Source organism: Phaseolus vulgaris, unplaced genomic scaffold (assembly GCF_000499845.2).
Source record: "Phaseolus vulgaris cultivar G19833 unplaced genomic scaffold, P. vulgaris v2.0 scaffold_363, whole genome shotgun sequence".
NCBI classification, from domain to species: Eukaryota; Viridiplantae; Streptophyta; class Magnoliopsida; order Fabales; family Fabaceae; genus Phaseolus; species Phaseolus vulgaris.
The window spans coordinates 1-10,204 of record NW_027174216.1 but is presented as its reverse complement, the minus strand read 5'-3'; the positions used below and the strand labels follow the sequence as shown (position 1 = coordinate 10,204).

General features: G+C 41.4%; 1 non-coding gene across 1 annotated transcript; it reads right to left on the bottom strand.

The window, feature by feature from the left end:
* Positions 1 to 379: 379 nt before the first annotated feature.
* On the bottom strand, positions 380 to 484 carry LOC137817627 (small nucleolar RNA R71). Its single transcript, XR_011081994.1, has one exon. It is a non-coding gene; the product is annotated as a small nucleolar RNA R71 (small nucleolar RNA).
* Positions 485 to 10,204: the final 9,720 nt, after the last annotated feature.

Sequence of the window (10,204 nt, the reverse complement as noted above, 5' to 3'; positions counted from 1 at the left end):
ATGGCAGAAGAACAAACATCACCTCCTAGGAGGACACTGGAGATTATGTCATGTACCAAGGGCCAAGGCATTTTTATAGTATTGCAATACCTGCTACCACCAAGGCCTTGGGAATCAATCCCAATTTTCTAACTCTCATCAGTGCCCATCAATTCACAGGAATGGATCATGAGGATCCATATTCACATTTGTCTACATTTTATGAATTGGTGGGAACAATGAGCTTTCAATCAGGTGATCTTGAAAAATTTTATATGCGTTTGTTTTCTTTTTCACTGGAAGGAATGGCTCAAATCACTTCCAAATCAGAGTTTTACTAGCTGGAATGATGTAGAGGAAAATTTTTTGCAAAGATTTTTCCAATCTCTTGCTACATCAAAGCAAAGTCTGAAATCTCTATGTTCAGACAAGGAGCTGAGGAATTTTTTTGTGCGACATGGGAGAGATTCAAAATAATGCTTAGAAAATGCCCCAATCATGAGTTTGAAGATATTGCTCAACTAAGCATATTTCTTAATGGTCTCATATCTAATACACAAATGCTCCTAGATGTTGCAGCTGGCGGCACAATGATGGCTTTTGATGTAGAACAAGAGACAAGATTATTGATGCTTTAGCATCAACAGATTATCAAACCCAACATGATAGATAAGGTATTCAGAAGAAAGGGTTGTTAGAGTTTACTTCAGATGCACTATTAGCTCAAAAATAAAATTCTGACATAGCAGATTGAGCAACCAACTGCATAAATGGCTAAATTGCCTCAACAATTACATGTTGTTCAAAGGCAAAGTCAATCAATCAGGTGTGCTTTTGTGTAGGTGATCATCCTAATGGTCACTGTACTGGAAGCTGAGGATACATTCGTTCCTGAAAGGATAGTAAACTTGAAGACACCAAGGAGAAACTCGTCAAAGCCACTATAGCTAATCAAGAGAAAATTTTGGCAACGTTCAGAAAAAATAGAGATTCAGATGGGACAGATTGTCAAACAATTAGTAGAGAAACAAAGTGGCTAGTTTTCAGACAACAGCCAAACCAATCCAAAAGAGCATTGCAACAATGTAGTGATTGAAAAAGAAGAAAAGATGAGACAGAGGGGAATAGAATGAGAAAGAGAGAGAAAAGAAAAGAAGTGAGGAAGAAAAATTAAAAATAAGGAGAGAGGTGTTCTTGAAAAGATTTATGTGATGGAGGAGGGCCAAGCACATCTAGCCATGGGAGCCAAAGCCCCAAACCATGAAGAGCGTCTAGACCAAGGAGAGCGTCTAGCTCCAAGGAATGAGCGTCTAGACCGTGAAGAAGGGAAGCTACCCATGGAGCGTCTAGGTGTGGACTAGACCGTCTAGGTCCTCTCACAAGATCAATGGCTAAGCATGTACAAGCACAAGTGGATGAAGCCACGGATGGAAGAGAGAAAGCCTTGTATATGTTGCATCAAGGCCCAATAGGGGTACTTAGTAGATAGGGTAGTGTAGAAAGCACATTTGAAAGAAACCTTCTAGAACTTGCTAGGTGTGACCGGTCATGGCACATGGCTAGCTTTGCATTTCATTTGGTTTACATTTCATTATTAGCTTAGTTTACGTCCAAATAGCCTATAAATAGGGAGGCTATCTCATGTATTTCAAGTTTATTGTGAGTAAAGTTATGCTGCCATTTGTGCTCAACTTTGCTTCTCCCTAGAATCCTAGGCTCTAAACTTCAATTCCTTCATCTTTTCCCTTGGCTGCCGAACCACCCAATACCCACACTTATCATGCACCTACAAGATCAACACCCACTCTTAGGAGGATCTTGCTCACTCTCATTCATTGCTTCGCCCATACTCTACATTGATTCAAGAAGAACTTCATGAAATGCCATCATTTGGTATCATGAGCTTTGGTTCTTCAAGATGAGTATCCCTGTCTTTCTTAATTTTAGTTCTTCTTTATTTCATATTGTCATTTACTTTCCTTACTTGTCTTGCTGTTTTTTACATTTAATTTTGTTCTTGTGTCTTTGTGGAAGATCCAACCGAAGCACTCTTGTTCATTGATCTTGAACAAGTTCTTGTGCAATTGTGATAGGATTCCATACACCTTTGTGTTGCTATTTCTTTTAGGCTTTGAGTCTTTATTGCTTTCATTATTTGGTTCATATTATGCTTTGAGTCTTAATTTTCTGAATCTATACATGTTTTGTCAAGTCATGTTCATCCATATTGTCAACAATTCATAGTAGTCCTTTTATTTGGCTTGATTGTTTCTTGATTTTGGGTCTCTTTAATTGCTTGAATATGCTGTTCTTTGCTCCTTTGGTGCCTTTTTAATTTTTTAGTTTGAGTTCATATGTGTTTAGATCCTAACACAATTCTATTTCACAAATTTCCATTGTGTCTAATCTTTGGTATCTTGCTGTTTTGTTTCCAGTTTTCAGATTTCCCTGTTTCACCATTTCTGTTGTGGCTGTTTTGACCAGAAAAATATTTCCACCATAGGAAAATTTTGATTCTCTGGAAAATGCAAGTTTAAAGTGTTATAGAAAGGACAAAAAAAGAATTAGGTCAAAAGAAGCAACAGAAAAAAAATGATAAATCTTTTAAAATCAGAGTGCAAATCTGAAGCGCTCCAGCTGCCTAACGAACACCAAATTGCAAAATTATTAAAAAAAATGGGTGCATCCGTTTTGGAAGTGATTCCAAAGCCAGATTTTAGATAAGATCCTGAATATCTTGCATATCAAATTCAAGAGCAAATTTAAAAAATACAGCTCAGCATAAATCGGGGAACAAAACACGTTTCTGGCCCACAACATTTTCCAGTGGTGCTGTTTTTTTATTTGGTCATCTAATCTAGTGCTTTTCTTTAGGAATTCTTTTGTGTGTCAACCTTTAATTGAGTACCTTTATTTTGTTTGCCTTTATATACTTGACTCTCTTTCTAGTGTCACAATCTAAATCTTTTGGTGGTACTGTTTTATTCAATTAAATTTGTTTCTTGCTTTGTTCTTTGACCCCTAATTTGGGTGCTGGGAATTTAATTCTTCTTTGGTGCTTTATGTGAATGGGAACTTGATTTGGTTAAGGTTAGCCTTTGCTAGTGCTGGAATTGAGGATTAAAGGCCATCATTCTAAGGAGAAGACAAGGCCAAAGCCGAAACAAGCAATATCTTGAAAAAACACTACAAACACTTGGAAGATCAACAACAAGACAACAAGGAATGCACTAATCAAAAGAGATCAACAAAGGGAGTTCTCTTATTTCCTTTGCAACTTGGTTTATTGTTAATTACCTTGTTAATTACGTTTAGACGTGGAGTGGTCTTCAAGGGCCCCCAAGTGTCCAAGAAGCCTCCCTAGGGCCGAATAGTATAGCATTCTTGATTAGTAATTGTACTTGTTTGTAATTCTTTTCTTTTTGCTTTCATAGCTACGATTTGCCATGGTTATTTTGTTTAAATTTTGTTGCTAAACGACTAGTTTGTTGCATAGTTAGCTTACATGTTTTCTTGCATTTATTTCTCAATTATTGTGTCTAAGTGTTTCACTAAGAGAAAAGTCTTGTGTGAAGATATTGGGGGATAGTTTTTGGCAAGGAAAAGGCTTGGTACTTAATAGTCCCTTTGTGACTCACCTCCCTTACCTGGAAAACTACCTTCTTAACTTCCTAAACTTTCTCAAAGTAAAAACCCTATATACACAAAGTTTAGCCATGTTTCTTCTTCCACTCTCCAAAGTCTATAGAAAGTGAAGTAAAATCTTTGAAAACTCTTTAAAAGAAGTATCCAAGCGTACAATTGATTCTTTAGACAATTGAGAATGGAAACAAAATCAATGAGTTGGCTAAAGCTCAAGAAGAGAAATCACAAAAAACACAAAAAAAAAAAAAACCTTACTCATGCCATCTCAAAGTATTGAGTCTCTAGGGGAGGAACCGTAAATCAATGATTATTACCAACCACCCCTAGAAGAACTAGCAAAGGGAACAAGAGGTGCCAAGGAAACTAGAGTAGACCTACCTCATTTCATGGAAAGGAAATGTAGAAATATATCTAGATGGGAATGAAGGTAGACAACTCTTTGCTTGCCATAAGGGTAAGTGAGGAACGAAAGTACCCTTAGCCACCCTTAGTTTCCAAAGGGAACGCCATGTATGGTGGACCTCTCTCGAAAGAGAAGACGTCTTCAAAGGGAACCTTCCATTACATATTGGAATGACCTTAGGGGAGCCCTAAGACGTCGACATAACCTTCCTACTACCATAGGAGTTGATGGACAACTCCAAAGACCTCAACAAAAGAACATGAGTGTGGAAGAGTATAGGCAAAAAATGGAGCTCTACATGATGAGAGCATCCATTAGAGAAGAGAGGAAACCACCATAGCTAGGTTCCTATGGCCTATCACTGAGATAAGAGATAGAGTAAAGCTCTTACCTTATCAAGACTTGAATGATTTGGTTCAACTTGCATTAAAGTTGAGCAACAAAACTTCGCAAAACATCAAGTCAAAAGGTGAGCCCCTATTCTAGCTTTTATCCCAAGAAAGAGTTTAGAAGGGAGGTAGTACATCCAAGGAAAAACCAAAAGAGCCACCAAGCCCTTCACCAAAAAACCTCAACCCCACCCATCCGAGCTAGAGATGTTAAGTGTTTTAAGTGCTATGGTAGGGGCATGTGCAAGCACAATGTCCAACCAAAGACTTGTTTTCTTAAAGGTGTAGATGAGTACACTAGTGGCGAGGATGAGCCTAGTGAGAGAGAGGAAGGGGAGAGGATGAGAGGGTAGCCCACTAGAGGAGAATTGCTTATGATTAGGAGAACCCTCAACAATCACCCTAGCACACCATGAAACACAAAGAGAAACATATTCATACAAGATGCAATGTTTTAGAAAACATATGCTCTCTCATTGTGGATAGTGGTTCTAGTTGTAATGTTGTAGTGCTAGGATGGTTGAAAAGCTTAAGCTACAAAGTGGTTCCCCACCCAAACCTTACAAACTTCAATGGCTTAATGAAAATGGGAACACATGTAGACAAGCAAGTGGAAATCAAGTTTCCATAGGAACTACAAGACAAAGTTTATGTGATGTAGTGCCTATGGAAGCTTGTCAATTATAGGGAGACCATGGCAATTGATAAGAAAACCTTGCCATGATGGTCTCACTAACGAAATTTCCTTCACCCCAAGTATAAAAAGTTTGTACTTATCCCTTACCACATTCTCAAGTGGTAAAAGACCAAATACAAATGAAGCAAAAGAGGGATGAGGAAAACAAAAAAAAAAGCGCTAGAAAAGAGAAAATCCTTAGGGATAGGAAAGGCGTGGGAGAAGAGTGTTCCTTCCCACAAGGTTGGTCAACAAGCAAACCTCTTGAAACGTCTTTTGAAAACTTGCTTCTTGTTGAACAACCAAGCCTTATCTTTGTAAAGGAGCACTTACATGCACGCCACAAGTAGTGACTTATGAATTACCTCCTCAAATCGAAAATCTTTTGAGTAATGAAATTATCTCACATAAAGGACCCATTGGGCTTCCTCCTCTAAGGGGAATAGAACATCAAATGACTTTATCCCGGGGGCAAGCCTACCAAATAGGCCTGCCTATAGAACCAACCCCGAGAAACAAGGAGATAGAATCACATTCAAGACTTGTTGGAGGAGGTTGGGTTCAAAAGAGCTAAGCCCTTGTGCTGACTGTCTTGTTGGTGCCAAAAAAAGATGGAAATGGCGCATGTGTTGTGATGTCGAGCAATCACAACATCACCATCAAGTATAGGCATCCAATTCCAAGGCTTGATGATATGCTTGATGAATTGCATGGGTCAACTCTATTCTCCAAAATGACCTTAAAATGGATATCACCAAATTCGAATCAAGGAGGGTGATGAGTGGAAAACCGCTTTTAAGACCAAATTTGGATTATACGAGTGGTTGGTGATGCCCTTTGGGCTTACTAATGCCCCAAGTACATTCATGAGGCTTATGAATCACACCTTGAGGGATTGTATAGGTAAATATGTAGTAGTTTACTTTGATGATATTTTAGTATATAGTAAAACCCTAGAAGACCATCTAAGTCACCTTAGGGAAGTTCTTCTAGTTCTTAGGAAAAATAGTCTTTTTGCAAATAGGGATAAGTGTACCTTTTGTGTAGATAGTGTAGTCTTTTAGGCTTCATAGTAAACAATAAGGGGGTGCATGTAGATCCCGAGAAAATCAAAGCCATCCGAGAGTGGCCAACTCCACAAAATGTAAGTGATGTAAGAAGTTTTCATGGGTTAGCTAGCTTCTATAGAAGGTTTGTGCCTAATTTTTCTAGCCTAGCATCTCCTTTGAATGAACTTGTTAAAAAAGATGTTGCATTTTGTTGGAATGAAAAGCATGAGCAAGCCTTTCAAAGGCTAAAAGCTCAACTCACCAATGCACCCATCCTATCTCTTCCAAATTTTTCCAAAACTTTTAGAGTGTGATGCATCGGGGGTAGGCATAGGTGCGGTTTTGTTGCAAGGTGGACACCCCATTGCTTATTTTAGTGAAAAACTCCATGGTGCCACCCTCAACTACCCCACCTATGACAAAGAGCTCTATGCTCTTGTGCGAGCCCTAAAGACTTGGGAACACTACCTTGTGTCCAAAGAATTTGTCATCCATAGTGATCACGAGTCTTTAAAATATTTAAAGGGCCAACACAAGCTCAACAAGAGACATGCTAAATGGATGGAATTTCTTGAACAATTTCCTTATGTAATCAAATACAAGAAAGGAGCACCAATATAGTGGCCGATGCTCTTTCAAGACGGCATACACTCCTTTCAAAATTGGGTGCCCAAATTCTTGGATTTGACCACATAAGAGAGCTTTACCAAGATGATCAAGAACTCTCATCCATCTATGCCCAATGTCTACATAGAGCGCAAGGAGGTTACTATGTGTCCGAGGGATATCTTTTTAAAGAGGGAAAACTTTGCATTCCCCAAGGAGGAAACTCCTTGTCAAAGAATCACATGAGGGGGACTCATGGGCCATTTGGAGTTGATAAAACTCTAGATCTTTTAAAAGCAAAATTTTGTTGGCCACACATGAGGAAAGATGTCCAACGACATTGTTCTAGATGCATCTCATGTTTAAAAGCAAAGTCTAGAACAATGCCGCATGGACTCTACACCCCTTTGCCGATTGCAAATGCTCCTTGGGAAGACATTAGCATGGATTTCATTTTAGGACTTCCTAGGACTGCAAGAGGCCATGACTCTATCTTTGTGGTAGTGGACCGTTTTAGCAAAATGTCCCATTTTATTCCATGCCACAAAGTAGATGATGCTCAAAATATTTCTAAACTCTTCTTTAGAGAAGTGGTGAGACTCCATGGTCTCCCTAGAAGTATAGTGTCCGATAGAGATCCCAAGTTTATCAGCCACTTTTGGAAAACTCTTTGGGGTAAACTTGGAACAAGACTACAATTTTCAACTTCTTGTCATCCTCAAACGGATGGACAAACCGAAGTAGTCAATAGATCTCTTGGAACTATGCTTAGGGCTATCATGAAGGGCAGCCACAAATCTTGGGATGAGTACCTTCCCCATATTGAATTTGCTTACAATAGAGTAGTTCACAAGACTACTAATGCTTCTCCTTTTGAAGTAGTATATGGCTTTAATCCTCTCACACCCATGGATTTGATACCCCTTCCTAATCCACAAGATTTTGTGCATAAGGAAGGCGTAATCAAAGCTGATTTTGTAAAGAAAATGCATGAGAAGATTAAACTCCAAATACAACAACAAAATGAGAAGTACACAAAATACAACAATAAAGGGAAGAGAGAAATAATTTTTGAGGAAGGAGACTTAGTTTGGCTTCACCTTCGCAAAGATAGATTTCCAACTCAAAGGAAGTCCAAACTAAGTCCCCGAGGAGATGGACCTTTCCAAGTTCTCAAGCGAGTCAACAACAATGCATATAAATTGGACCTACCTCTTGAATATGGAGTACATGACACTTTTAATGTAATTGATCTTTCTCCATTTGTAGGTACCAATGACGATGACGAGCTGGATTTGAGGACAAATCCTTTCCAAGGGGGAGGGGATGATGGAGGAGGGCCAAGCACATCTAGCCATGGGAGCCAAAGCCCAAACCATGAAGAGCGTCTAGACCAAGGAGAGCGTCTAGCTCCAAGGAGAAGAAGGGACTACCTGGTCTAGACTAGACCGTCTAGGTCCTCTCACAAGATCAATGGCTAAGCATGTACAAGCACAAGTGGATGAAGCCACGGATGGAAGAGAGAAAGCCTTGTATATGTTGCATAAAGGCCCAATAGGGGTACTTAGTAGATAGGGTAGTGTAGAAAGCACATTTGAAGGAAACATTCTAGAACCTTGCTAGGTGTGACCGGTCATGGCACATGGCCTAGGCTTTGCATTTCATTTGGTTTACATTTCATTATGTATTAGCTTAGTTCCTACGTCCAAATAGCCTATAAATAGGGAGGCTATCTCATGTATTTTCAAGTTTATTGTGAGTAAAGTTATGCTGCCATTTTGTGCTCAACTCTCTCTAGAATCCTAGGCTCTAAACTTCAATTCCTTCATCTTTTCCCTTGGGCTGGCCGAACCACCCTACACACTTATCATGCACCTACAAGATCAACACCACTCTTAGGAGTCTTGCTCACTCTCATTCATTGCTTCCGCCCCATACCCTACATTGATTCAAGAAGAACTTCATGAAAATGCCATCACTTTGCGAGACCCTAACACCTTGTCAGTTTTCGCCGGTCGCTCAGCCTCTCAGCTATGTTAGGTACGGCGATCAAATCCTTCAGCTCCACCACGAAGTTGTACCTCGCCGGCCTCGCTCTTTCTCTGGCCGGGCGATCGCCTCCCGCTGGACCCCGGGCTGGGGCTTTCTGGCCTCGTAGGGGCGTCTCGCATCTGGCTTCTTTCTTCCCGTCGTGGTCTCATTGACCCTGACGGGTTGAGCTCGTGCCGGTCCCTTTGGCGCGAGGTACGACTGGTGCGCTTCACGCACACTTCCCCCTCAGAAGCAATATGTTCTACCGCCCGACGCCGTAGCTCAGCGAAAGTCCTAGGGCAGTTGCGAATGATGGATTCTCCAAAGGACCAGGGCATACGCCTTTCACGAACGCGTACACGATCATAGGCTCCTCTGTCGTTCCGACCTTCACGACCTGGGCCCCGAATCGATTGATGTATTCCTTAAGGGTCTCCCCTTGATACTGCTTCACATCAAACAAATCGTAGGAGACTGGCGGCGGGCCTTGTTTGCTAAGTATTGTTCCCTGAACAATCGTGACAATTGGCGGAAAGATGTGATATGACCGTCCGGGAGGCTGATGAACCAGTCCATAGCCATCCCAGTCAGGGTGCTCATAAAGAGCTTGCACTTGCGGCGTCAGAAACCACCTACCAGGACCATCTGTGTGTGAAATGCAGCAAGGTGCGTCTCTAGGTCCTCCATCCGGTGAAGCACCTTGGGTCCCGCGAACGTGTTCGGGATCACTGCATCTAGAATCTCTGCGAGAAGGGAGTGGAAAACTCCCTTGGGGGGAATGGTTCTCATCTCGTCATGGCCATGCCGTCCCCGATCATTTCTCAGACCCTGGCGCAACTCCTCATTTACGCGGTGGGAGCTCTTCATTCCTCTCATGCGAGGCATCGAGATCTGCCTGCATGCGTTCCTGTTCCAGTTTCGACTCCGCCATATCCTGCTGCAGATTTTCTCGAACTTGTGATGGGACTGATGTTTTATATCGGCCCCACGGTGGGCGCCGAATGTTCCGTCCAGTTGACCGGACGTCTTCGTGCGCGACCTCTACCGCAGCTAGGGACTCCTCCCATGGTTACCTGTGGATTCCTGCAAAAAAGAGGACAAAAGGGGCGGCCGTTTGCACTCCGACGCTCAAGTCAGCTAGCAAGAAACACCAAAACTGTGCACCTCCGTCTCTGAGCACCGCGTATGGCACTCTGAAGGTGGTAAAAGAACTATGTATTGTGTGTATGTTTTCTCCCTCAGGCAAAGATCTTTCCCCTCCCTTGTGCCCTCAGGGCACGAGCAAGCAACTAGAGAGTTCTGGTAAATTTGCCAAAAGTTCCAACCCTGTTTCCAACATTCCCAGCGCTATTTAAACTACCCAAGCATTTAAAGCGCCTTAACGCGCCTTTAATTACAAATGTAACGCACTCAATCAGCGTATCTA